The sequence below is a fragment of the Agelaius phoeniceus genome, chromosome 7, assembly GCF_051311805.1.
Source record: "Agelaius phoeniceus isolate bAgePho1 chromosome 7, bAgePho1.hap1, whole genome shotgun sequence".
In the NCBI taxonomy this organism is placed as follows: Eukaryota; Metazoa; Chordata; class Aves; order Passeriformes; family Icteridae; genus Agelaius; species Agelaius phoeniceus.
This window is the reverse complement of record NC_135271.1, coordinates 30,059,261-30,085,327: the sequence shown is the minus strand read 5'-3', so window position 1 is coordinate 30,085,327 and position 26,067 is coordinate 30,059,261. Positions and strand designations below refer to the sequence as shown.

The window sequence follows — 26,067 nt, the reverse complement described above, 5'->3', positions numbered from 1 at the left end:
AAATCTTTGGTGCCTGACACTATCAGGTACATGAAATTCATCAGCATGATAAGTGTTCCTGCATGCAGTATCAATAGCCATCTTTCTTACATGATACAAAATTAATCCTTCACTTGAAGCAACTTTCTCTTGGTCACTATATCTTATTTCTTGGTAACAAATGGACAGGATGTGCTACAGAGGAATTCAGCCCAAAGGAGATGAGACAACCTAAACTGACATGCTGTAAACCTCCCACTGCTCACCTCTTCAGCATTTCAGCACTGCTGTCACCAGCTGCTCAGATGAATGATAAGAGTTAGTGTTTCCCAAGCCTCAAACAAAGCAAACAGGTGCTTTTTTCACTTTTCATATGTGGGTATTATTTGGAATTGGAGGCCCCCAAGCTATTGCAAGAAGAGGGTACACTGTTGGGTAGGCACTGGCACTTCTCTGAATCCCTGCTAAAGGTACATTAGAGCAAGTGAGGCTGAGCACTGAGTTCTCAGCCTGTGGTTGCCTGACACAGTCCAGTCCAAACAAGCCTGATAATGACAGCTCTTTAGAGAGCTGTCACAGCATCACATTAATAGTACACATTAGACTGAAATTTCTGAAGCTTCTTTGGAAAAAGATTTTCTCTGGCACCCATCTGAGGAATCTGGTTTTTTGACATACATCTTGGAGCCTTTATACTTCCTTAAAACATACTGACATTTAAGAACTGTATTCTTTGGCAATATTTAAATATGTCACATTTTACAGAAATAAGATGGTAAAGGTGCTTGCAATTCACTTGGGAACAATTTCTGAATTTGACAAAATCCTGCTATTTCTGTGATCTTTGATATTTTCTTGAAATAGCACTAGGAAACCTATGTCTAGCAATAAGACCTCATTTAGTTGGACCGTTCAAATAAATCACATTTCTTAAATGTGCTCGCAACATTTTTTTCAATTACCTTCTCCCCATATATATTTGAGATTTTCCAGCCTCAGATTTTCCCCCACAGAGACAGATACAAGGCTCCACAGTGCTGCATCACACCAGTTACAGTTTGAGTAGGTTCAGGAAAGTTCCCAAGTCCATCAGGTTTACCTAAAAAGCTAACAAGATTACAAAGCTCTGTTGTGAAAAGTATAGATCCAGAACTTCCAAGTGAGAAAAAAAAAATCTGATCATTCTACCACAGAGCAAGAAAGAGAGATACATTATTATATTTAAAATATTTTAAGCAGCATTTTCTGTATTAAGAACACAGTCAGATTTAGCGAGGTCATCTTTAGACTCTTGTTGCTGTTTCTAACTTTTGGCTGACTAGTAACAACCTGGAAAATATCACACTTCCATTTTCATACCCACTGCAGTCATGCTGCATGGCAAAAAATTGTTAGAAACAAATGGATTCAGAGGCCAGTGAAACCAATGTATTTACAGCCTAGTCCAGCACAGGAAACTCCTCAAATTCAAACTCACTTACACAGGTGCAAATGACAGCCTATTTAACACTTGATTTAAATGTCTTATAACATCTTATTTATTAAAGACTTATTTAATATACTATACTTCTAGCTCTAAAGGATACCTTTTCTATATGAAAGATTTTTGAGTAGTCTATGCAGTTAAATAAAAAAATAATTTTGACATCTTAAAACGTAAGTATCATCATTCTAGGAAAAATTCAGGCATACTAAGTGTCCATCACAAATAGGATGAATTTATGTATATCTGTAAATGAGCAGGTTACTTGCTAATGCCAAATTGTGAGTAGTACATGAAATTGGTAACATCGTGGCTTCTCTAATATTTTGCATTTCTTTCTTCCATGAACACCCGATGAACATGCAGCCTGAAAGGACAGAGCAGTGTTATGAGGATGGCTGTCAATACTGGCAGCAGGATTGCTCACAAATGCCTGGCATTTCAATCACAGGCAAGGCATGCACTGGACAGAGTGAACCAATGGGAATTGATTCCCAACCGGATCCTGTGCCAAATCACTTGAATTTCTGCCCAGTGGCAATTGTGCAATAGCTGGAAGTTTGGATGCACATCCCTCATTGTGACTATGGTCATACTAAAAAGGGTGAATTAAATCAATACAAAGCTGCTTTCAGTTGGATGTGAGGGCCACAGGAATGTGTTCCAGTTCAAAGCAGGGGAGCAGACAGTGACACTTGTTACTAAACAGTGGCTGGCAAACACGGCACAAAGAATAGACCTGAGGCAGCAGTCTCCGTGTTGATGGGATATTTATCACTGAGGGAGGAAATCAAGAATTTACCATTTTCAAGATTCCTTGTCTTTTTCTTGCAGCAAAGGCAGAACTGGGGGAAGGGTGTGAGGGGACACAGCACCACAGTGCAAAGAAGCTGTATGCTCTGTTCTCTGGTTTACCTTTAATGTAAAGAGCGTAGACTTTGAGGGTATAGAATCTTCTGTAAATCAGACCAAAGAAACAAATTTTTTCCATACAATGTTACTTTAAAATTGCTTACCAGGAGCTTTATTTGGGGTACAAAGCTGAGGCCCTGTCCCTGACCTCATACCTCTGAAACAGGGGTAGAGTTGCTGTTGCGATCGCTTCTATCAGTCATGGAGGAAGAGAGCAGATTATCTTGTTCCAAAGTTCAGCCTTAGAAAATAAAAATATATCCACAGGTATTCATATAGCAGAAATTCCTGATAAAATGTGCCTACTCCAAATATCACCTGAAGCCTGTAGCCAGGCTGGCTTTGAATTTGGAGTTACTCACTATTACACCTGTTCTGAGCAGCCATCATCTCCCAGAAAACAGCCATGGAACAAAGAGGATGAAAGCACTGGTCCTGCAACTCCCCTCCCAGGTGGATACAGCTTGAGCTATACCAGCATTAATGAATAAATCACCACCTATATATGAGTATGTATGCGTGGATGTAAATATTATTATGCAGGTTTATATATACTCTGGTCTATTTATATTTCTGTCACACAAGACATCAGCTCAGTTCCATTTTATGTGGATGTTTGCCCTGGGTTTGGCTGGGGCAAAATTAATTTTCTTACTAACAGCTGGTACAGCAGTATGTTTTTGGATTTACTGTAGAATTCTTGTTGACAACACACTGATGTTTTGGTTGCTAAGTAATGCTTCCCCTAGGTCAAGGACTTTTTGGTGTCTCTGCTCTGCCAGAGAGGAGCTGCACAAGGAGCTGGGGGAGCATGGCCAGGGAGGAGACCTGACTGGCCAAAGGGATATTCCATGGCACACAATGTCATGGACAGTGCATAAACATGGGGAGAGGGATGTGAGGGCCTGATCACTGCTGGAGATGGGCTGGGTCTGGGCAGGTGGGGAGCCAGTGTATTGGGCATCACTTGCATTCCTGGGGGTTTTTCCTCTGTCTTTTTCTCTTTTATTATTATATTTTAAACTATTTAAATTGTTAAACTATTCTTATCTCAACCCACAGATTTTACCGGGGAGGCAGGAGGGGAGGGAAGGGGATGAGTGAGTGGCTGCATAGAACTTAATTGTGGACCTGAGTTAAGCTGTGGCAATGTAGATAGACAGAGTAAGTTCTGTTCTTCACTGTTACCTGTGATGACTTTTCTTTTACCAAGCTTTTCTGTGTACTATCTTGTTTTGTCAATCTGTGCCTTGGTGTCTTTGTTTCTCAGATGAAGTTCTCTCTCTCAAACAGCAAGCTTAGACCTCAGCTCTTCCACCTAAATTATGGAAGAGAATTAGTAATTAAGTTTTAACAAGATTTAAATTATATTAAAACCAGACAGTTAAAAGGAGACACTGCCTTGGGCTTTGTTGTAAATTTGTATAATTATTTTTAGTTCTCTGGAGGATGCATGATTATGTTTCTGTATTTATAAAAATACTGCCCTGGAGGCATGAAAATGAATTTTATAGTCCACTGATTTGCATATTAATGTCAGCCTTACGGTGTAAAATGTATATTTTAGCAAATAAATGTCCATAACAATTATCAAAATTTCCAAAGAATTTTATAATATATTTGACCTGGATTCATTTTTTTTTTTAAGTAAAGACAAAATAAGAAAGCCAATATAGCACAATGATAAAGATATTGGAGAAGAATGAACCAGATGAACTAAACAAAACAAGAATGGATTTTAAACTATGAATTATAATAGATTTGGTAAATAACTCAGATTCTGATCCAAATCTCTTTAAAGACTCTTGGTCTGTAGATTTTCTGACAATACAGTTCTGTATGTTTGCCTTCCTGCAGAAACATGATCACTGGGAAAATCATTCTCTAGATCAAGTGTCCTTATATACTTTTCAGAATGAGAATAAAGAAAACCAGGGACAAAAGATATTAGTTGCTACAGTCTAAAATCCTAATAAGGAGCTGGAACTGTAATGTTCAAAGCTTGTATCACCAGCAAAGCAAAAGTTATGGCTTTATGGTAGAAGATATGGAGGTAAAGCCACCTCTTCCATGCTGCTATGTACAGGAAAATATAGTTAGGTTAAGGTTTGTTTTTCTCATCTCTAAATCTGCCTTGCAAAATCCTGATAAATTCACAGTTGCTCTAATTCCTCATTGGTCTTGCATTTCATAATTTTTCAAGAGTCATTTTGAAAGACAGAAATCCTGGGCCTGAAGTGCCAAGTAAAGCTATAGGCTTTTGGAGCTTGTGTAGACAATACAGGATAACAGTAACAATATTGCACTAGTGCAGAATCCAGCCTTGTTACATATATGAAGACAAAATTCTTACCAGCATTCAGTCAAAAGACAATGAACTCAATGGGAGATTTCTTTGTGCATGGATGGAAAAATTACCATCATAGTTAATAGTAATCCATTTTGTTATCAAGATAAATCCATTGGCCTTGCAGTTTATCTCCCCATGGAACTAATGTATTGTCAGCTGAAATAATGTGTTATTATCACTACAATAATTATCATCGTAATAATCTTAAACAATTATTTGGATTAGAAACCTGTCATATTGTCCAAGTTTATGAGGAGAGCTAAATACAAGTTTTGTGATTTTTCCTCACAGAGAGTAGAGATGCTTGTTGTGTGCCAAAAAAGTGCCATCCTAGTGTCTAATAGTAGCAGATAAGGTGTATTTTACAAAAATGACCAAATGCCAGTCAACTGCTGCTCAGGGAAACACTTCTTAGGCCATAAATGAGCTGATTGCATGTTCAGAACTACAATTTCCATAAAGCCTCATCCAAGGAGATATTAATAATCATTACTTAAATGTGACAAAATGCTGTCAGAGAGGGAACATACACCTGACATTCTTCAGCAGTCCCTTGCAAACATGACTCCTGATATACAAACTTTTACCCCATGTACGCTAGCCAGAATATTTAGAGGTAAAGCAAAAATACTTAAAAAATAATAATAATAAAAAGCAGTCAAGACTGAGCAAAATGTTTCTGTAATACTCCAATGTTGATGGCCAATCACGTATATTATTTTGGGAATGAAACATGGTAGGCTGAAGAAGCAAGCACAGAAAATTATTGTTTTTCTGTTTTTCTTTTTTTTTTTTTTTTAATCAAGGAATCTTTGTTTTCCTATGGTTGGCCTGGGTTTAAAAATAAATTCAGAGGAAATACTTTTACACATACACAATCTGCTTCATCACTGAGATAAAGTTTTGCAGGCTAATGTTCAGAATTGCTATCTGTTCCAATAATTTTCTTTTTAATTGATGTTGATAATTAGGGATCAATTACTGTTTGGCCTGACTCTGTGTGTGTGGCAGCCGAAAGATAAACAAAGAAGGGATGAAGAGATGGCCAAAAGAGCCTTTCTTGCCTTCAGTCAATCTGCAGGAAAAGTCAATCACAACTGCAGTGCTCTGGGCCAGCCCATTCTGTCCCATTTGGATGCAATACTCCCCAAAAAAAGGGAAAAGGGGCCATTCCCATCTGTGCCATTGTCATGGATGAGCTTAGTTCACTAAAAGAGTAGCATCTGAGTGGGTCTGACAGTACCCCAAGATGAGGAGAAATCCCAAATATTTGAGCCAATATAATTCTGCCCTATCCCCTATTCTAGGTTGCTTGGACTGTGAACTGTTAGGTGTAGGAAGATAGAAGGTAAAACTGCTGCTAGGGTTGTCTTTGGTCTGCACAAAACCAGCACCACAGAGAGGCACTGGAAATCAGACAACAGCAGCTGTGTAGCCACATACCTAATGGAATACTATAGAAAGCTGATTTATTACCAACATCTTGTTCCAGGAGTTTGCAGCCCTGTTTCATACTTTGAACGCCTCATTATACAGAATCTGCACCTCTGGACGCTTCCTTTTCTGGGTGCTGTCATTTTGAAGTAATACATTACCAGTTTCCATCAGCTGGTGATGCATTACAAGAGCACATCAGAAGAACAGCTGGCTCAGTCTCTCAATCCTTAGAGTCCAGCAATGCTGACTGTCATGATATATTACATGAACTCTTCAGTCTATCATTGCAATACATCAAAACAAGACACTGGTCTGAAGGTGTATTACTCAAAGAAAGGCAAAGCTGAATTCTCCTGTCCAGGAGAAGGGTTCTGGTTTAATTATGGAACAGAAGTTACAGTACACGGCTCAGAGAAGGGTTGCTAGCTTCAAATTTTTGGTGCATTGGTAAAACACATTTTTCATTCATATAATTTGTGCTATAGGAGAAGGTCACATTGCTGCTCACTTTGGAGACAATCTCAACAAACAGAGTTCTGACAAAACACTGCAATGTGCTCTGTATAAGAGAGGCTGTGCATATAAGGGAGTCATACAGGATTAGAGTTCAACTGTAAGCACCAATTCCTATTCTTTTCATTTCTTGATGGAAATCCCAGACAAGACTCTCATATTTGAGAGTGGTAACTGAGAGCATCTCACCAGTGGGTTCTTGCTGCTCCTTCATTTGGTGGCACTCTCAGTGGGCTCCAGGTGATGTTGTGAGTCTGCAGAAAAGCAGCAGCAGAAAATAACGCCTCAGGCATTGTCAGGGAAAGAGCTGGAGCTGAAAAAAATGAAAAAAGAGAAAGAAAAAAAAGAGAAGAAAGTGAGACAGTCATCTGCAAATAAATATAAAAGATTATTTAAGTCAAGCCTTTTCATCAGAGTTGAATTGACTGTGGCTACTTACATCAGACTTCACTTTGATGGATGAGCAAGAGTCTCCCATTGGTCAGGACTGCAAACTTGACATAGGAATGTCTTGGGCTGTTAAACTGAAGACAAACCTGTTTCCTCCCCTTGGGTCAGAAATGGTGGCTACATTTCTCTTCATTTAACCAGGGCTTCTATTTTACCCAAAACACAGGAAATGGTCCCAAAATGTTCCCTCTGGATTGGGTTCACACAGAGAGTTGGAGTATGAACTGCATTTTTCTCCAGCAAAGCCATGAATGACAGACAGGACATGATATGAAGCACAACCAGTTAGAACTAAGGCAGTGAAAAGTTCACTTGCCTGTAATGCACAAGTATTATTTCCAGTAATTTTCCAAAGACTCAGCTGCCTAACCATTTTTCTACCTATCTCAAGGTCCAGCTTCTTTGTAATGTGGCTCAGGATAGCTCCTTCAGTGTATGCTACTGATTTCACATTGCAGTTTTATTGGTGTTGCTGCAATATTAACCTCCATAGTCCCTTCCTTCTCCTGACTGTCATGCTGCTATATGCTCAGTAATGCCCTGAAAATTGAATACTTTCCTGATGAAAATTCCTGCAACTTTCCTGAAATGCCTTTCTGTTCAGTTTCTCTAACTCAAAGTAAACTTTGGTGGGTATGATTTTGATGAACATACTAAAACCAGTGTGTAATATGGTATTACTTCAATCTGTGTCTTCTTTACTTTCCCTGCTATACTTCATTGCTCTAGCATACAATATTTTAGTTGGAAAATACTTACAAAAATCATCTAGTAGATCTAAATACAGAAAAAGATTTTTTTGAGTGAGAGTTGATGCACCTGAATGTACATTACTAGCAGAATAAAACCCCCAGAATTTAACTTCATGGTGAATTGGGAATCTGAGGGCCATACATTTTTCTGCTCATGTTTCTGTTCAGTAGAAGCAGCAAATATCTAATGTTCTTAGGAGGTAATTGAGAACATAAGGTGATCTGAGATGGGGAGAATGGACAGCTGTTTGTTTAGATAGCATAGCATATTATAAGAATCATGAATCAAAGACATACCTGAGAATGAACATTTCACCAATATGTTACATTCATCAGAACAATTTTAGCTCCTTGTTAATGTTTACAAGATCTAAACAGTCCTTTATTTAAAAAAGAGATGGTTCACACTGATATGTGTGACAAGGGCCCCTGAATAAAACATGCAGCAAGAACAGATTAAAAATGTGATCAGTAATGAGACTACACAGGGCTGTTACACACACTTTTGTAAACCTTGAAAAGGATTCAGCATGTCCTGGGTTTAGTTGTGAACGTGCTGATGTGTCCTTTGCTGCAGTATCTTGCTGTATTGCTGTTGTGGGAAGGTGTTAGAACAATAAGGACAATAGAGACAGGATGACACGTAAACACCGGTAACAAAATAGCAGGAAGGAGAGGAATTGATTAATGGATGATATCCCATAAAGATGTCTTGATGAGGGGACAGGTGAGACAGCTGCTGAGATAATGGGTGCCTCAGTAAAGAAATCTTCTTTCACCAGCTTTCTGGTTTTTAAAATATCTAAGTCTTGCAGAATTCATCTTTTCAGTAAAATGTGAAAGAGCAGATCCATGACTGTCTGAGGCATGTGCCCTCTTTGTCCCACAGTGTGGGAACTACTGTGACCTCCCAAGTTTTCCTTACTGACACAGTGAATCCATCTGTCCCAGATAAGAACATGGATACTGCCACAGGAATATAGCAAAATAAGTACACTGTAAGAATCAGAAATGCTGTGCTGATAACACTGGCCGTTTTCCAGGGTCACTTGCCTGGTACTGAAAGCAGAGTAATCAGAAAATAAGAATAAGGTACTGTCTAAATACATCCTTCAAGGAAAATGAGCAGATTAAGAATTTATTGTCTGGTAGCACTTGGAGTATGAATCTTTCTTCAGTGGGTACATACTGCGTAACTGAGCTGGTATATACTGAGCTGGGTAACTACTTGTGATTTATTTACCAAAAGGGATGGATTTAGCAGAAGTAAAGTGGACACAAGGGCTCATGGTGACCTGATCTAGGTGAAGACATTCCTGCTTGTTGTAGGGGAGGTGCATTAGATGATCTTTAAAGATCTCTTCCAACCCAAACCATTCTGCCATGCTGTGACTCAGGCCCACTGATCGCAGGCCACACATTGCCCGGCAGAAGCCTGACACAGAGCTACAGAGCACAGCTGGATGGAAGCAGCCTTTGGTCACTGACCCTCCCCCAGTCCTTGTGCTCTACCCTACAAATTCTGAAGGGAATGATATGTGAAAAACAACAGTTGCTGAAAAGAATATCACACAGACAGGAAAGGCAAAGTGTCTACATTGGGTCACTTCAGCTTTCCTTAGACAAGACACAAAGAGACAGGAGAGTTTTTGGAAGAATAAATTCATTGCTCAAAGTAAGACCTGAGAGGATGTTTATTGGCATCTATGGAAAAAATAATGTTCAAATATATTCTTATGTTTACACTCAACCGCATTTTGAACCTGAAAAAAGTGCACCAGCTAATCTGTGAATCCCATGGAAGACAACACATACCCATGAATTATACAATAAACTCCTGTATTCTGTTACAATAGCCAAAGCTAGGCAGACAGTTAATGACCTCTCGAGACTTGACAAAATAATTTTTTTTTCTTACAATCTTCTGCCTGTTTATTCCAATTGTCTTCTGGGCACATGAAAGTGGCTACTTTCCTAAACTGGTACCTAATACTGCAAGTTTTCTAGAACATAAAAATTTTCTGCTTCCAAGCACCATGTCCCTACCAACACAGGGATAAAATGGTGGTTACTGTATGTACCTTTTCATACATAAAGTATAAATAAATCCATTTCAGTAAGCTGAATGAACCCATTGGTCAGCCCAGGGCACACCCACACTATAGGTAATTTTTAAGATGCACAAAGAGATCAAAGAATCAAAACCCAAAAATGCTCATGCCAATAAATCCTTATTAGCCACCGAATTCAAGACAAAAATGAACAAGGTTTCAATATTTATTCAAAATAAAGATTGAATAGCTTTTGTACCTTCCTTCTTCAAGGAACTCAGAGCAGAAAACCCTACAGAGAAGATCACTATTTTTTAATGTCATCTAGGAATGTACTTGACGTTAGTGTAGCACTTGATTCTGGCACTCCCTGCAATATCAGTGCTTCATCGTCAATTAGTATTTGGACAGCAGAGTTGCTAAGCTGTTCTGCTTCTATGAAAATAATTTCTTGTGTTGACTACACTTACTCCTTTCCTCTTAATTTCTATATTATAGATAATCTTAAGCTTGTCAGGGGTATTATTAATCACTTATTGTTACCTTTTTCAATATAACTTGGAGACCAACATTCCCCAGTCACAAGTATCAACATATTAAGTACTGTTCAGACATTTGAACATAATATACTGTTTCTAAGTCCTCCGTTGTATTACTAGTAGGATAATTATTACAGCAAATGATAAAATACTGCAAAATTGTTTTCTCCCCCCCTTAATAACATAAATAAAAGAAGCAATTAATTTCCTACAATAAAAACAGGCAATACAATAACATACAAATGTGGAGTTTCTTCATTATTGCATCAAATTGCAAAACGGAAACATATAATTTCAAAAGGCTCATAAGCAAAAATGGAAACACAGCTGATGTTGCGTCAGCATGTAGCACAAAAATGTGAAGCTTGCACAGCTCACAGCTAGTCTCCTCAAATGAAGCAGTTAACATTTCTAAATGAAATACATAACACAGAGAAGCTTCTCTTTTTTTTTTTTTGAGCCTCTACTTCCAGAATTTAAGGCAATTTTGCAGAATATTACTCTCCATCCAATACTATAACCTTATAGCATCACCAGTTATTTTAAAACCTGTCTATCACACAGATCTACATCTATAGCTTTATTGACACATCTTGTGACAGATGGCAATAATGTTTTCAAATGGAATCAATGTACTTCCAAACTGATACACCTTCCTCTACACGCCAGATATTCATCAGATGTGTTTTTATACCTCTTTCTGCAATGGTATTTTGGCTTGTTTGGTTTTAGGTTGCTGAGAAAAGGTAATACATTTTCTTTGACATCTCATGCAATTTTACAAGTATTCAGGGCACATTCCCTGCTTTGCATGGAAAATGTATTTGCACAGTTGTCAGAATGATGGACAAGGGGAGAATGATAGGAAGGAGCACTGATCTTTGCTTGTTATTACATACAATAGCCCAGTAGGAATCATGATGTGTTGGTGAGACAAACTGTGTCCCATTCTGGAACATATTAAGTTTGTCTCCAGGACACACATGACTTCACTAGGGTGTCTAACCTCATTCATAATAGATGCTAATCTTTTCAGGGCTGACTGATGACAGCACTTCCTGCCCTTCACGGAATTAGAGCTGGGTTTTATCAAAGGACTCAAACTGCCTGCTAATTAGACTAATTCCCTTCATCATGAATTATTTATTTCCATTGGTAACCGACCACTGTGACATTAATGGGTTCTGCTCAACTTAGTTTCATACTAATATACACTATAAGTTAAATGTTTAAAAACTCCTGATACTTCACTCCAGGTCAAGTGTATCTTCATGTAACTCTTGATGTTTTCAATAAAGTTTTGGTAATTATAGACAGAATAAAGTGCTCATTGCTAAGGAAAAAAAAAAAGAAAAATAAAATTAAGCGTAATTTTAAAATTCTGAAATCAAGTTGTTGGTTTGTTGGTTTTTTCCACCCAAATGTGAAGCAATACACACTTCTTATTTAAGACTGATAATACTCACTCTACTCTCTAAGAGACCCTCTATTGCACTAAGAGGGTCTCAAGGCAATTCACTGAACCAGATTCATATCCTCAGCCAGAACATGTAGTGCCTCTGTATTCAAAATTCTCACTCAGTTGAAGCAGTTTTTTGTGTTTAATATGAAAAATATATTCTGTGCTTAGGTAGCAAGTATCAAATATACAAGCAAAAAAAAGAATAGCTAGTGGACAGCAGCACTGCAGGGTGGAGAAGGCCAAATGCAGCATGGCCAACACTGAGATGAACCTGGGGAAAACATAAAGCACCATTCTGGGATGTCTTAGCAGCAGGATCTGAGTAGTGTAACAGAGGTCATCTATGCAGTATGTAGAAGGTCTCAGCAAGAGAACGGATGGCTGGTTTTTGGCATCACTATTCACAAGTTACATTGACAACAGAAGAGCAACAAAAAATTAGAGCAATTTAGAAAACATAACCAATGGGGAAAGATTGGTAATAATGTTTGGAAAAGAATATGATGACATTTTCATTTATGTAGGAAGATGTTATAGTGAGACTGGTGATCAGTTTCCTACATGTCTTCAACAAGCAGAACAAGAGAAAACCATTTCAGTCTGAAGCCATGAAAAAAAATTGGGAAAAGTTTTCCTAGCTGTAAGGACAGAAAAGCACATGTCTAACCTGGATAAAAAGGTTGTACAATTCTCAGCACTAAAGGGATTTTAGTTTAGGCTAGTTAGGCAGATAATTTTTGCAGGAGGTTTAGGTGTATATGAACGGATAAAATTATTTTCTGAGGCATAAAAAAATTTCACTTCAATTACTGGAATATCAATTTACCTTATAGAAGTCTTGAGGATTTTGCCATTTCTAAAGAAGAAACTTCTCCTTAAAAGTTGTGACTATTTCTCAATGATAAGAATGTCTCTTTTAGAAGCATTATATGCAGAATAACATTTCAGTTTTCTAGAACTTAACTGTTAGTCTTTTCCACTGGCAACACAGACAGTAAATTTATTCAATTCCAATTAATTACTGGAATTTGTTTGACTCATGCCCAGGATAGTATAGTTCAGGCTGTATGTTTTACAATGGATTTGTTTCCTATTGTGGTGGGTTGACCCTGGCTGAATGCCAGGAGCACCCACCAAGCTGCTCTATCTCTCCTCTCCTCAGCATGACAGGCAGGGACAAAATAAGATGGAAGAGAACTCATAGGTCAGGATAAAGGAAGTTTAGTAAAACAAAAGCAAAGCACATATGGAAGCAAATTAAAACAAAAGGTTTCTTCTCTACTTCTCATCAGCAGGCAATGTCCATCCATTTCCCAGGAAGAAGGGCTTCAGTACACACGGCAATTGTCCTGGAAGACAAACCTCATAATAACAAATGCTCACCTCATGCCCACCCTAACTCCCTCCTTAGCTGTTACAGCTGAGCAGACATCACACACTGTGGAATATCCCTTTGGTCAGTTTGGGTCAGCTGTCCTGGCTAAAGCCCCTCCCAGGATCTTGCCCACACCCAGCTGCCTGGCTGAGGGGGAGCGCTGGAGGGGCGGCTTTGCTGCTGTGGGAGCGCTGCTCAGCAGCAGCCACAACAGCTGTGTGTTACCAGCACCTCTGCAGACACAAAGCACAGCACTGGGGGGAAAAGGATCTCCAGCCCAGCCCCACAACACACCCATTCACCTGAACTCTTTGGAAATCAAGAGACAACGTACTGCTTGCTCAGGGATGCCACCTTTGAATTACTTCTCTTTCAGCAAAATTGGAAGACTTTTCACATACTACAGAGCTGGGCTCAAAACTCCAACACATTTTATACAAACTCATTACTAACCGGTGCATATTCTTACTCAGTTCACAAAATAGGTTTTATTCCAGTTTTATTATCCTGTCTGTGAAAAATGAGAAAGATGTATACAACACATCAGAAGAATCAATAAGAGGCTTGTTTGGGGTAATATTTGTAATGACAAGGTGAGTTTAAAATAATAAACAGCAGAAGACAGCTAGACACTTTATATCCTTTAGCCTAATAAAGACTTGGACTACAGTATATTTGATAAATAGTCTTTCACTTGATAGCCATAAAAGAACACATATCTCTCTAACCCACAGTGATAACACTACCTAGGTGTTGGAAGCTAGATAGAAATGAACAGAGATGAGATTCAATAAGCTCATGTACATTTCTATCACAGTGTGAGATACTTTGGCTGTGAAAATAAAGGTGTTATTTTTCCACTGTTGAAATAATACAGAATCAATAAGAGGCAACTGTGAGCCTCAATAGCATCAAGGGGTTTCTGTTGACATTCACAAACCAAATGAGCAGAGCTCTGCTGGATTGAGATGTCACCAGAAACCCCAAGATGGCATTACAGCCTTGTTTTTCTAAGTTGTGGTTTTTTTGCAATAAACATCCAACTGCCTTTTCATTTGAATTGAAAAGTCACTTTTTACAAGTTTTTCTGATTTTCCTATTCATCTTTTTTTTTTCAGATTATCTGTTCTGCTCTACCTGCCTTCCTCCTTCCCTCCCACCTCACTCTCCTACCTCCTGCCTCAACCAATGTCTTCTTGTCTTTCTCTTTTTTTCTAATGCACTTTCTTTCTTTCCTGGTTCTTTGAATTCCCAAATCAAAATATATCTGGAATGAGTGACTTTGCTCAGTGTGTTACCAGCACTGCCTAATGTCCCTGTGCTAGCACACACCTTTCCTTCTGCCCTGTGGGCCTATTAAGCCAAACAAAATGTCACTCATGTACTGCTCATTATTTGTATGGAACAAGAGTGTCCTAGTAGTTTCTGATACAGCAATATAAAATAGATTTCATTTGAGAGCTAATAATACCTGACACTCAAACAGAGACTTCCATCCAGTGATCTCAAAGCATTTCACAGGCATTAATGAATTACATCTCACAACTGTGCCCTGACAAACAGGCTATTCCCATCTCACAAGTGGAGATAACTGAGGAGGAAAGAGAGAGGTAATTTGTTATTACAGCGTCTCTCAGGGCCCAATTCTTCACTGCTGTATTTAAAGGGTTTCTGTCACTGGCTTCAAGCCAACACTGAGTAAATAACATTAAAGAGCTCTCAGATTTTCCAAGCATTAGTCCTCTAATACGAGATCCCTTCACTTTATATAGCAGAGTATGTTCTCCTTGCAAACTGGGATATAGACACCTTTGGGGACATCTTATTTTATAATGTCAATTCATAAGTTACTAGAGAGAAGGACATTGTGTACTAAATGGTTCTACCATCATCAATTAAACCCAGTAACCCACCTTCTGATTCATTACAACCTTTTTAAAGAAGGAGGATTCTTGAGAGGGAGCTTTTTTTTTTTTTATTGGGACATGAAAAATGTATTCTTTTGTAAAAAATTAAGGTATGACCAGAAACATCTTTCAACACCATGAAAACCAGCTAAGAGCACAAAATAAAGGAGAGTGAGCAGACAGCTCTCACAAAATGCCTGTCAAAGAACTGATATCTACAATTTGTTAGGAAAACTGCTCTCCTCTTTGGAGTAGGTGAGAGATTTATAGACACTAGCCTAACTACAAAATCCAGCTGCTGCTTTTGAAATAAAAGAACAGGTCTGTGATTTGTTACTAGCCTCCTACATGCATAAAAAGCATCCCTGCAAATTCTGTTGGTGATGGGTTCTCTGCAGAACATTGGTTTGAAATCAGTCTCCATGCTAAAATGAACAATTAGACAGCTACCACAAAGCCAGCATCATTTTGGCTCCACATCTGAATATCACTCATCAGAATAGAGCCCATATTCCACTGGACTTTTGAACATCATCTAAACAAACCTATTGTAGAACAGTATGAGACACAAAGTATGGGATCACAGGATTGTACAGAACACTGCCAGTCACAGGCATGATTTGAAGGTATCAACAAGCATTTTCAGAGTTTCTTCCTGTGTGGTCATATGAGAAATAGAATCAAATGACAGAAAACGTCACTAAGAACTTCCAATTATTATAGTGGCCATTTATTAGAACGGCATTTAAGCTCACCAGAAGTCCACTTCCAATTACACTTATTACTTTATCTTGGTAATTTACAAGGGCTATAACCCTGAAATTTTTTTTTTTTTGGTGACAAGAGATTCGTGCTCAGCTGAAGTAAAGTCCTTGATAGTCCCAGAGGAAAGGTGAAGGTTAGGCACAGAAGGAGCACTTTGAACAAATTTCCATGGGTAAATTCAGCAAACAGAAATGAAACCAGTTTTTTCAGTTCCTATAACTTTCCAATCCCAGGAAGCTTAAGCTAAGAGGTATCAGCTTTGTTTCATAACATCAAATTATGTAACTACCACTATTTCTAGAGATACTGGCCTGCGAAAATTACTCTTTTGGTAGATGAAGGAACCAAATAACAAAACCCAAACAGTAAAACTTTGCTGTTTATGCATGAGAAGATTTCGAACCACTCAGTGAGTCATTTTATGAAGCAATTAACTTTCCTTTTTATGCAGACATTTTTTTCTTCGTCTGCCACCTTTTTAATCGTCCTTTGCATAAATTGTAAAATAATTTCTCATTCCCTCAGAAACAACAGCTGCATTGTGAACTCCTGAATTGGCATGTCTTTGGAATATATTATAATAATTCAGAAACTGCTGCCATTTCTGTCAAGCTTTCATTCATAGGAAGGTTCAAACGTCCCGTCCTCCCTCCCCCTTTCATTGCTATTGCTGATCTCAGATTGTCCAGTCACTTCCCTTGCTCTCCCAACTCCCGCTCCCGCCTCCAGTCTCAGCCCTTTCTCTCTAAAGCTCGACACAAATCTCCTTCCCTTGCCACTCCCTAGAACTGGCTCTCTGTAGCCTTCTTGAATTAGACACAAATGACTTGTCTTGACTTCCAAAGCCCTTTGTGGCCTCTCTGCTCACCACTGACCCTCTCATGTTCAATATCAAAGGTCAGCGCTCGCTTCCAATTAGTCTATGAGCCAAGGTACCTTCCTCTGACTGCAATGCTTTCAAAACAAGGCCAGTCATGCTCTTTCCTCTGTTGCCCCTCACTTGTGGGGAAGGAATTGTCTATCAGTATCTGCAAAGCCTTCACGTTCTGCCTTTTTAAATCCCCCCTCAGATCTTCCCTTTGCCTTCAGAAACCACAGCAAGAGCCTGACTGTTCACATGTCAGGGCAACACTCAGCAGCACAACAGGAGCCTCCTCACTGGTGTCACTGTTCTACAGGGAAATGCAGTTTCCACTCAGTGGAGGAGCTGTGGCTGATCACTTGAACTTTGTGGATCCTAAAAACTCCAAAAAATAATGAGCAAGAGAGAGGACAATAGGGAAAGCATAGATTATTGGTTTCTAAGGCCAGATGCAGGCATTGCAAAGCTCACATCAGCTGAAAGCTCCTGAAAGAAAATGAAAAGTCCTGGTGCATCACCTACAACTTCAGTGAACCTTTCTCATTTCACACAGAGTTGCAAAGTCTGATCCAATTATACACAGCTAATGGTTCCAACCTATATAGAGTTTATAGAATTCCACAGATTTCATAAAAATTTGTTTTCTTTATCAATTCAGACTCTTGCCCAAATAATTAGGATTCTTACATGCTAAAAAAAAGTCAGCAGTGTATATTATCTTGAACAAATCTTCACTCACCTTGCCTCAGCATTTCTGTTGTAAATGGCTTTTTTGGCTGCAGTTTTCCCAAAATTTTAGACTGAAGTACGCACACAGGAAAAAATCATTCTGATAAAGGTTATAAGTACCTGAAATTCTATTAGGTATCTGAAATTCATTCATATGAATAACTGAAAACATGGCCATACAATGGTAAGTTTGCCTTAAACTGATAGATGATGCTCCCAGCTCCATTATTATAAACACAGTGGTTTATTATGGAGATAATTGTGGGTTGTTCAAGTGGAGGATGGAGATGTGTGTGTGGGATGTAACAGAATGGAGGTAACTAAGTGAGTGGAGTGTAGGTGAATAGCTGAATGGCTTAACTGTTAATTTCCTTGGGGTTTTTTTTACGATTTACATTAGTATGCAGAGAAGTAGGATCTAACTCAAAGAACTTTTCTGAGCAGGGAAAAAAAAATCACACATAATGTGTACAGAACCGTGTGAAATACAGAGACTTGGTATTGCATTATGTAATTTCCTTGAAAGTTGTAGCTTGTTATCAGAAAGGCCCTGCTGGGTTTCATAACCTGGAAAAGTAGCTTTCATGAAATAGTCATTCTTCAAGAAATAAGCAATATTGCCATTTTCCTTCATACCACTGACACAATATTTGGCTCTGTCATTTAAATATAATTGCTCTTTTTTTACATTAATGTTACTAATAAATGTAGATTGCAAGGATTAATTAAGTTATCTTATAGTGATAAAGTGGTAGTTTATTTAAAAAAGAAAGCTCACACTTACCGCATATTCTAGATTTTTTTAAAAATTACCATTGTAATGGTAGCTTAGTTGTGGCAATGGTTCAAGGTTTTTGTGGTTTAGTATTTTTAATACTCCAGTGTAATCTAGTCCAGTCATCCTTGACAGAGAATAAAGATGGTTTTCAAGGATCAAAGCTTTCAAGCTATGTGGAAATGCCCATTTTCCATCTTGAAAGTAATCACCTAGACAGATAAAGACAATGATACTTTGACTGGTATTGATAAACTGAATCTAGAAAAAAGTGCATGTTTCTGCTAAAATGCCTCCTTTTTTTTTTTTCATGGCTAAATCCACTGTACCCAGGAATCTCATAGTGCTAGTAAAATAGCCATCTTTAATGGGCATTTCATATCTCTGTCAATCATAGCTGCAGCCTTTAGCACTGACATGAAGCCATCACTTAAAAACAGCTTGTAATTTTCCAGTGAACATAAAATTTATACTACAAAGAGGAAAAAAAAATCCCAACCCCCCTGGCACCTTTTTCATTAATGTACATCAATGCATGTATATTTATTTTTAAACAGATATAAAATATGAAGACTTTTTGCACCAGAATTTGCATCCTCTTCTCCCTGGTAAATTCAATCCATGCCTGCCTGAATGTTGGTCAGTCAAATTTAGTCAGTCTTCATATTGGCAACACAGCCTTGCCCTCTGAGTTCAAACACCCATTCCTGGTGCACTGGAAGCAAGAATTTGATCTCATGACATCTCAGCCAACTACACTCTCCAGATCAGTTAAATCTGGTGCTCATTTTGGTGCAGAGGGCAGAGATCTCATGAGATCAGGCAGAAGAATGTTCTGCAGCAGCAGCCAGAGGCCCCAAACATCTTTTTCCCCTTGTCATGCCATGCCCTCCAGAATGCTCCTTTCTCTGCTGCTCCCTGAGCTCATGCAGACTCAGGGCCATCTGAGAAGGGAGGCTGGTACAGGCAGTGGAATAAATTAGTTCTTACAGAAGAAGAGACAGAAAATTCTGCCAATAACTATGTAAGTTCTATGTTCCACTGAAAAACTCAATGGGTTTTAAAGTAATGAAGATAGATTTTTTTTAACTGATTCAGAGTATGTTTTGAAGCTTTTCTCTAGCCATAGAAGGAGAGAAGTTATTACACTGGAAAAAACAAGCTAGAAAAACAAGAAGTAAGAACAAACAAGAAGAGAAAATGAGAAAAAGCCAAATTTTCCAAGCAATACCTAGATTTTAAAAATTAAGGTTTTAAGAACCTAGATGACAACCATCAGAAATCTGAGTATCACAAAGTCCAATAAAGGTGTAAGACTTCACACATTGGGTGTGTTCAAACAGCAGCAGTGGATCACTTTATTCCTACACTGTGCATAATGTGTAATTTTGGCCTTACTTTCTATTCTTAGGCTGGCACCTTTCAGAAGGACTAAGCAAAAAAAAAAAAATTGAACAAATCTAAGAGAAGTCCTCTTAACCTAGGAATATATTTAACAAATTGTTTTTTATTGCTGATCTGCATTATATTTAGTAGCATTCTATGCAACTATTCATAGTAGCAAACTGTGTAGCTTTTGGTTGAAGCATTTACTAAGAGATAGTCAGAAATAACACAAAATAATATTGTTGTTCAAAATAACACAATACTGGAGAATGAGAAATCATATTGACATGTGAAAGAAGTGAATCATGTAACTCTACATTCTCAAGACAGCACGCGAGGCTTTGAGACACCACAGGGTTCAGTCAATGGTTGTGCAGTTCACCAGGACTGGAAATTTTTTCTACTTTAAAACTCACACAATCAGGAGATTCTTTTGGCTGTGCTGTGAATTTCTTCCCCACCAATATCCAGTAGATCTTTCAGAAGATTATCTTGATTTCACATAATTTTATCTGAAAGAAAACCACATTTTCTTACTCAATGCAATTTAGAAATGAAACTGTTAGGATTTCTATTTATAACAAAAATTAAATCAAGTTGTGTTTTAAAAATTCAATTTAAGAAGCTGAAATATCAGTATTGTGTTTTGCTCCACAAAACATTTCCTTCAGCCTGAAAATTTAATAAAACACATGGGAAATCACAGGTGTAAAAGCATGTGTGTGCATATGTAAGTACCTATGTGGCTTTATATAAAATCATTTACTGCATTCTCAAGAGGTCCTCCAAAGTAAGTCCTTCCTAAATGCTACCAGAGAACAGAGGAACCCACACTTTTAAAAGGGAACATTGAAAGAAAAGTAGGAAGGGACAATGTGCTAAAAATTAGCACACGTGCTCCACCAGAAATTTGCATTTTGGTTGTTTTTTGCTGCTTTCTAATATGACAGTTAAGAAGTTATGCTGGCAAAGCCCTTTTAAAATCAAGATAATTTCTGCAGGTCTTACTGAGTCTGGTACTATTGTGTATTGTCAGTTCAATTATTTGAAGTCAAAATTCAGTCATATTTATGACATGTTATCGGTCTGTTTTGTGTTCATCATGAGATATTGGTGCAATTTTATCCATCTGAGACTAAGATCTAGTCATAAATACTTCATGACTCTGCTATACAGACCAATCCATGATGCACCCAAGCATGTACACAGCTGGATACAAATATACATAAACCTCAGAATAAGGAGAAGCAACAGAAAGGGACAGATCTAAAAATTAATGCATGTTACATAGATCTGAAATGAAAAAAGCCAAACAAACCCACAAGACATTGTAAAAGGCAATTCAAAATCATGTTATAGAGAGTGATCTCAAAGTTATTGGGGAGGTTTGGTGCTCATTTAAAATCTTTTTTCAGGTTTGCCAGTTCCTCCTGGTTACCACCTTGTGCCTAGGCAATTCCAGCTGCCTCTCTGCTGGAAGCTGGATACCATTGCATTCAGATTTACAATCATCTGGTCAGTGCCCACTTCCTCACAAAATAGGAATTGCTCATTATTTCTCCTTCCTTCAGTTCAAAATAGCACTCTGTTGGCCCTAACTTTAAGCACAAGTAGGTGTATTCTACCCTCCATTTTAGTCATGATTCTGCCTTACTATGTGGCAAGAACAGATCTGCTTTTCTTCTTGAATCTTCAGACTTAAAAGGGGGAGGCTTTCTGCAGGATTATGAAAAGTTCCTCTGAAAATTTTTCTTATCTCTAGCCCTGTGTGAGTCACTTCAAAGAACCAGAGAGCAGCTTCAACACCACACTTATATTCTTTGAGCAGTAAATACCTTATTTTGTCCCTTAGGCACTGTAGTGTAAACACTTTAACTCTCAGTCACGTGAAAGGAACCCGTTGGAAAGTGCTGGATCACACTTAGAACTGGGTCAAGTGCAGATTACAGAAACAGAGAAGGGGATCAAATGAGACTCAGCTGGTGAAGCTTTATGGAATCCTACAAGAGGTCAGAACTCAAATGTTTCACTTCTATTATGTTTTGCTTCCTCTATTTCAGGAAATCTAAATAAATAACAAGAGAAGCTCACTGAGCTTTCTTTAATATTTGGAAAGAGGCACGGCTCCTGAATGCCATTGAAGAATTCCTGTATGAAGGTCAGTGCTTGGAGAATCTGATGGCGAACAGGAGAGAAAAGATTACAGAGTTATCCAAAACTATCCATCATCTGAATAAAGGGAAAGCAGCAGGTATTGATCAGTTCTCTGGAGAAATGTTGAAAGGGGGTGGAAGGTCAAAACATGGAAGTTACACTATCTTGGAAAGGAATGAAATCAAGATCAAATGACAAAGGCAGAACAATAGATTCTCACTCTACAATATACACAGCATGCATATTGTAGCACAGCTGAACTGAAATTCCACAAAGTGCACAAACACACAAATGCACCATGGAAATATATTGTATATCAAAAAGATGAGGCATTTGAATGCCAAAATATGAAGTAGAATCAGGGAGAGGGAAAATAGGGAAAACCTTACACAGCCATAAGTGTAAAAACCTGAGACATTTGCTGCAGATCTGCACTTTCTACCAGTTATTGAACAGAATTTGTCAGACAGCAAAACCCGAATATAAAAAATATATTTGAAGCAGATGAGAAATGAAGAAAGAATTGCTGAAAGACAAAGAAGCACACTCCTTAAGGCACACATGCTTCTCATTTTACTTTGCAAAAGCCTTTCCCCCATTTGTGAACTGTTGCCAAGTAACTTTTCCTTGGTACCTGAGCTGAAGCTGCTGAGGCTGTGAAGGTTTGGTTCTCGCTGCCTCTGTTCATCCCAGCACAACACAGGGAAGTGCATCAGACATTGGCTGTTAGTCAGGTGTGCTCTATCCTGAGTGCTACTGCCATAAATTCTGCACTACCTGCTTCAAGTGGGAACCTGACACTAAGACATCTTGCAAATCAAGGAATTAATCTGAAAAAAAAGTCCAACTGCAGAGCAGAGATAAAAAAAATGTTTGAAAAATGGCTTAAAGCAGGCTGGAAAACTTGAGGAAGTATTTTGAAAAAATTGTAGAGCATGGGGTTATGCTTAAAACCACATGAAACAGGCTATGCTTACTTTTTTTTTTTTTTAATTAATCAGGATCTTAAAGACCACATGTTACTCAAAAGCATAAAAAAATTTATAAGAAATTACTTCTAGAAACATACAGGAAATTCTATGCCTCCAATGTTAACTCATCTGAATTTTATTTCCTTCTATTTTTAAAGGAAAACGAACCATGAAGAATCCTATTTATTCCCATGACTAATGACATTATAAACATCGTTTGGTCCAGTCATCTGTATTTTCATTTAAGCCAACAGCATAGGTGAATAAGCATCTGGCAGAGATTCTAGGTTACTCTATATGTTAAATTACTGTTTTACAACTAAACACCTGCTGGGAGAATTGAAACAAATAGGTGAAGCATTTTTCACTGAACACTCTCTTCAGCACCATCTCATAGTGGCTCTCACCGTGATTCTAATTGGCAAAATAAATCTGGTGGGTGAAAACAGAGTCACCTCAAATCAAGCCAAGGTTTGGGTTTTTTTTCCTTGAGTCTCCAGAGGAGGAGAGAAAAAAAAAGCCTGTGAATTTTTGCTCCGTGCTAAAATCCAGGGAAGGGCATTCTCACACAGACTCAAAATGTTTACACAAGCACTATGCAAAAAGTGTTTGAGTTGCTTTCAGCAGCACAGTAGCATAAATGCGATTTCATGTGCTTTCAGAATACTCTAGATTGATTTTTCTCCTTTATGCTGCCTTTACACTTGTATAACTCAATCTGATTCAGTGCAGTGACACTAGTAAGGTAGAAATAGTACCATGTATCTGCCCACTTCACAGAAGTGGATTTTTATTACTGCCCAGTAATAATACAGAGTCACGTGATTGTGTTCAATCCTCTCTACTTCATCCCAAGTGTCAAATTTGTTATTATTTGTAGGAATAATTTTGCCATATTATTCCTACAACTTTCAGAAGTATGCTAGGAGTGTGCTTGAGCCTGTTACTTTGGAAACAATATTGGAGGTATGTTGGAAATTAGAGATTAAAATTAAGATAATTAAAATATTTTTCCAGTATCTTTGGAAAGCATAATAAAAGATACAGAGAACAGCATTCAGTTCAGGCAGCCTTCTGGCATCACTTACACAAAGTTTAATTAAAGTTTCCAAAAACATCTAACCTCTTCCTTTGCCCTGCAGAAAGGTGCCTTGCTCAGGTCTCCAGAGCCTTTTGCCATTAGTGTCTCTATTCTGGTGAGCTACTGCAGAAAGTCAGGAGCTAAATTCACTTACACAAACACACACCTTTTCTTTTTACCCCAACTTGAAGCAAATGGAGCTACTCTTAAGTACCCTTCAAAATCAGTAAGAACATGATTTTACCATTCTGCCCTTCAAACTTACTCTCCAGAAACAAAAAGAGACTGAAACACTGTGATTGGAAGTGGAGTTTCTCTACCTTGCTCTTATACAAGGATTAAAAGGATGATTTTTATGAGGCATTCTACAACTAGATTCTGCACATAAAAAAAATAAATCTATACATTGATTTTTCCTCACTAACAAAGATAATTTACCAAAACACTGTGTTTATTACAATTCATTCTGCTGTGTTTCTGCCTAGCGAAGCTATTTGTCAATTTTAAAATGGAAAAAAAGGAAAAAAGCTTTCATCATTCCCACTTATTTTCCTTTCTCACCCTTAACTGTTGACAAGTTCTGTCAATGAAAAAATTGCCACCATTTCTCTCTCAAATCTGCCTTGCTAATCCCTTGCAATTCTATGCCAGTAGAAAGAATGATTCTCTCTCTCTACTTTACCTTGAGTAAACAATGCAAATATCACCAGAAGTGACAAATATTCTCATTTACAATATAAGATCATTACATAGAACTGCCAGCCTACTCTACAAAATCCCATCTGATCACTGGGATGTTAATTAGTGGGGAAGAAAACCTTGCAAAGGTTTTAGCACTTCTGACTTTGGATCTCAGAGCACTCTACAGAATTAAGTAAATTCTGCCTCATAAGACACTTCTAAATTAAATTCTTAGGTGAAAGAAAAAATCACATTTAGGGCAGAATCCCCACCCCTCCCTCACCCCAACCCCAAAACCAAGGCCCATATTATGAATCTGTTCTTGCTTCTGGTAGAAATTATTTGCATATTTAAATTAATTGGACTGTTTCAGAAAATAGCTGCATACCAGCAGGGGAGAAGCTGTTCACAGTGCAACTGCAATGACAGCCAAAGTTTCAATGAAACAAAGTTTCATGTTATTTCCCCTAAAAAGTCGCTGAGAAAAATATTGGGTAGCCTGGAGTCAGAAGACCAGCACTCTTTTTTTCCCCAGTCAAAAAGTGTTCTGCTAGAAGCAACCTAAAAGATAATGTAGTCCAGGCACTTTACAAAACCAGGTTTTATGCAAGACACATTGATTAGTTTTCCAGTGAGGTTTTCCCAGTGTCTCCAGATAGCCTCAGATATTGTCAAGCTGAGTTTAGAATAATATTTTCTTAATAATTCCCAGAATAAACTTTTGCTGGAAAGTATACTAGCTTCCTTTTCTGCTCTTCCTCCTATTTTTTCACTTGTGTTTTTAAACTACAAGCTTTCTAAAACATCAGCTGCTTCTAAATATGATTGCATATTAACTTACAGAACCTTCCCTCTGGAAGTTTTCAGATGATATTATAAAACAAAGAATCCTAGAAAGCTTTATTTTTAGTTTTCTGCTCTAGTCAAACTTTCAGGTTTTAATAATATTGAAAGCAATCACCCCTGGTCTCAGCTTTCACTGTAAAAATATTCTAACCATGAAATATTACTGACTTTTTGCCGTATTTTAACATTATTGCCTTCCCTCTCACAAGATACTGTCAAACAACTTGGTTTTATCTGACCAAAACATTCAAGAAAAGGAAGAAGGATTCTTCTTCTTGACTTTTATTTATTTATTTATTTATTATTAACAGGTGCTTTTGATTCACTAAAAGCTTTCCATCCTCTCATCTTCTAACCATTTTCCTCCTCTTTAGGCTTGTTCTCACCTAGAACAGGCTCTTTCAATGTTCTTTCACTACTTCAATCAGAGTGATGGTGGTACTGACTTGGAGTTACTCACCTTCTTTGGCTTGGATGACAGTTAATTTTGTGCTTTTACCCAGAATTTCACCACAGGCACCTCATTTTCTCAATTCATCTTCTGTGAATTTCTTTTTCCAGTGATCATGTCTAGTGGATTTTACCTCAAATGTGAATGTAAACAATG

General features: G+C 37.9%; 2 long non-coding RNA genes across 3 annotated transcripts in view; one reads left to right on the top strand and one right to left on the bottom strand.

The window, feature by feature from the left end:
* Positions 1–26,067, top strand: part of LOC129122645 (uncharacterized) — a 99,272-nt gene that overhangs the window by 48,019 nt on the left and 25,186 nt on the right. The window contains exon 5 of one of the 2 annotated variants that reach the window (XR_013183062.1): positions 21,788–21,972. The exons of the other annotated variant lie outside the window; for it this stretch is intronic. This is a non-coding gene — a long non-coding RNA (uncharacterized LOC129122645). Of the gene's footprint in view, positions 1–21,787; positions 21,973–26,067 lie in introns of those variants that run through there. 2 annotated transcript variants of the gene reach the window in all.
* LOC143694517 (uncharacterized) lies at positions 949–26,067 on the bottom strand. The gene is made up of 6 exons (XR_013183064.1): positions 25,921–26,067; positions 20,144–20,239; positions 6,864–6,987; positions 3,563–3,692; positions 2,479–2,615; positions 949–1,086 (listed from the first exon to the last, which is right to left on the bottom strand). It is a non-coding gene; the product is annotated as an uncharacterized LOC143694517 (long non-coding RNA).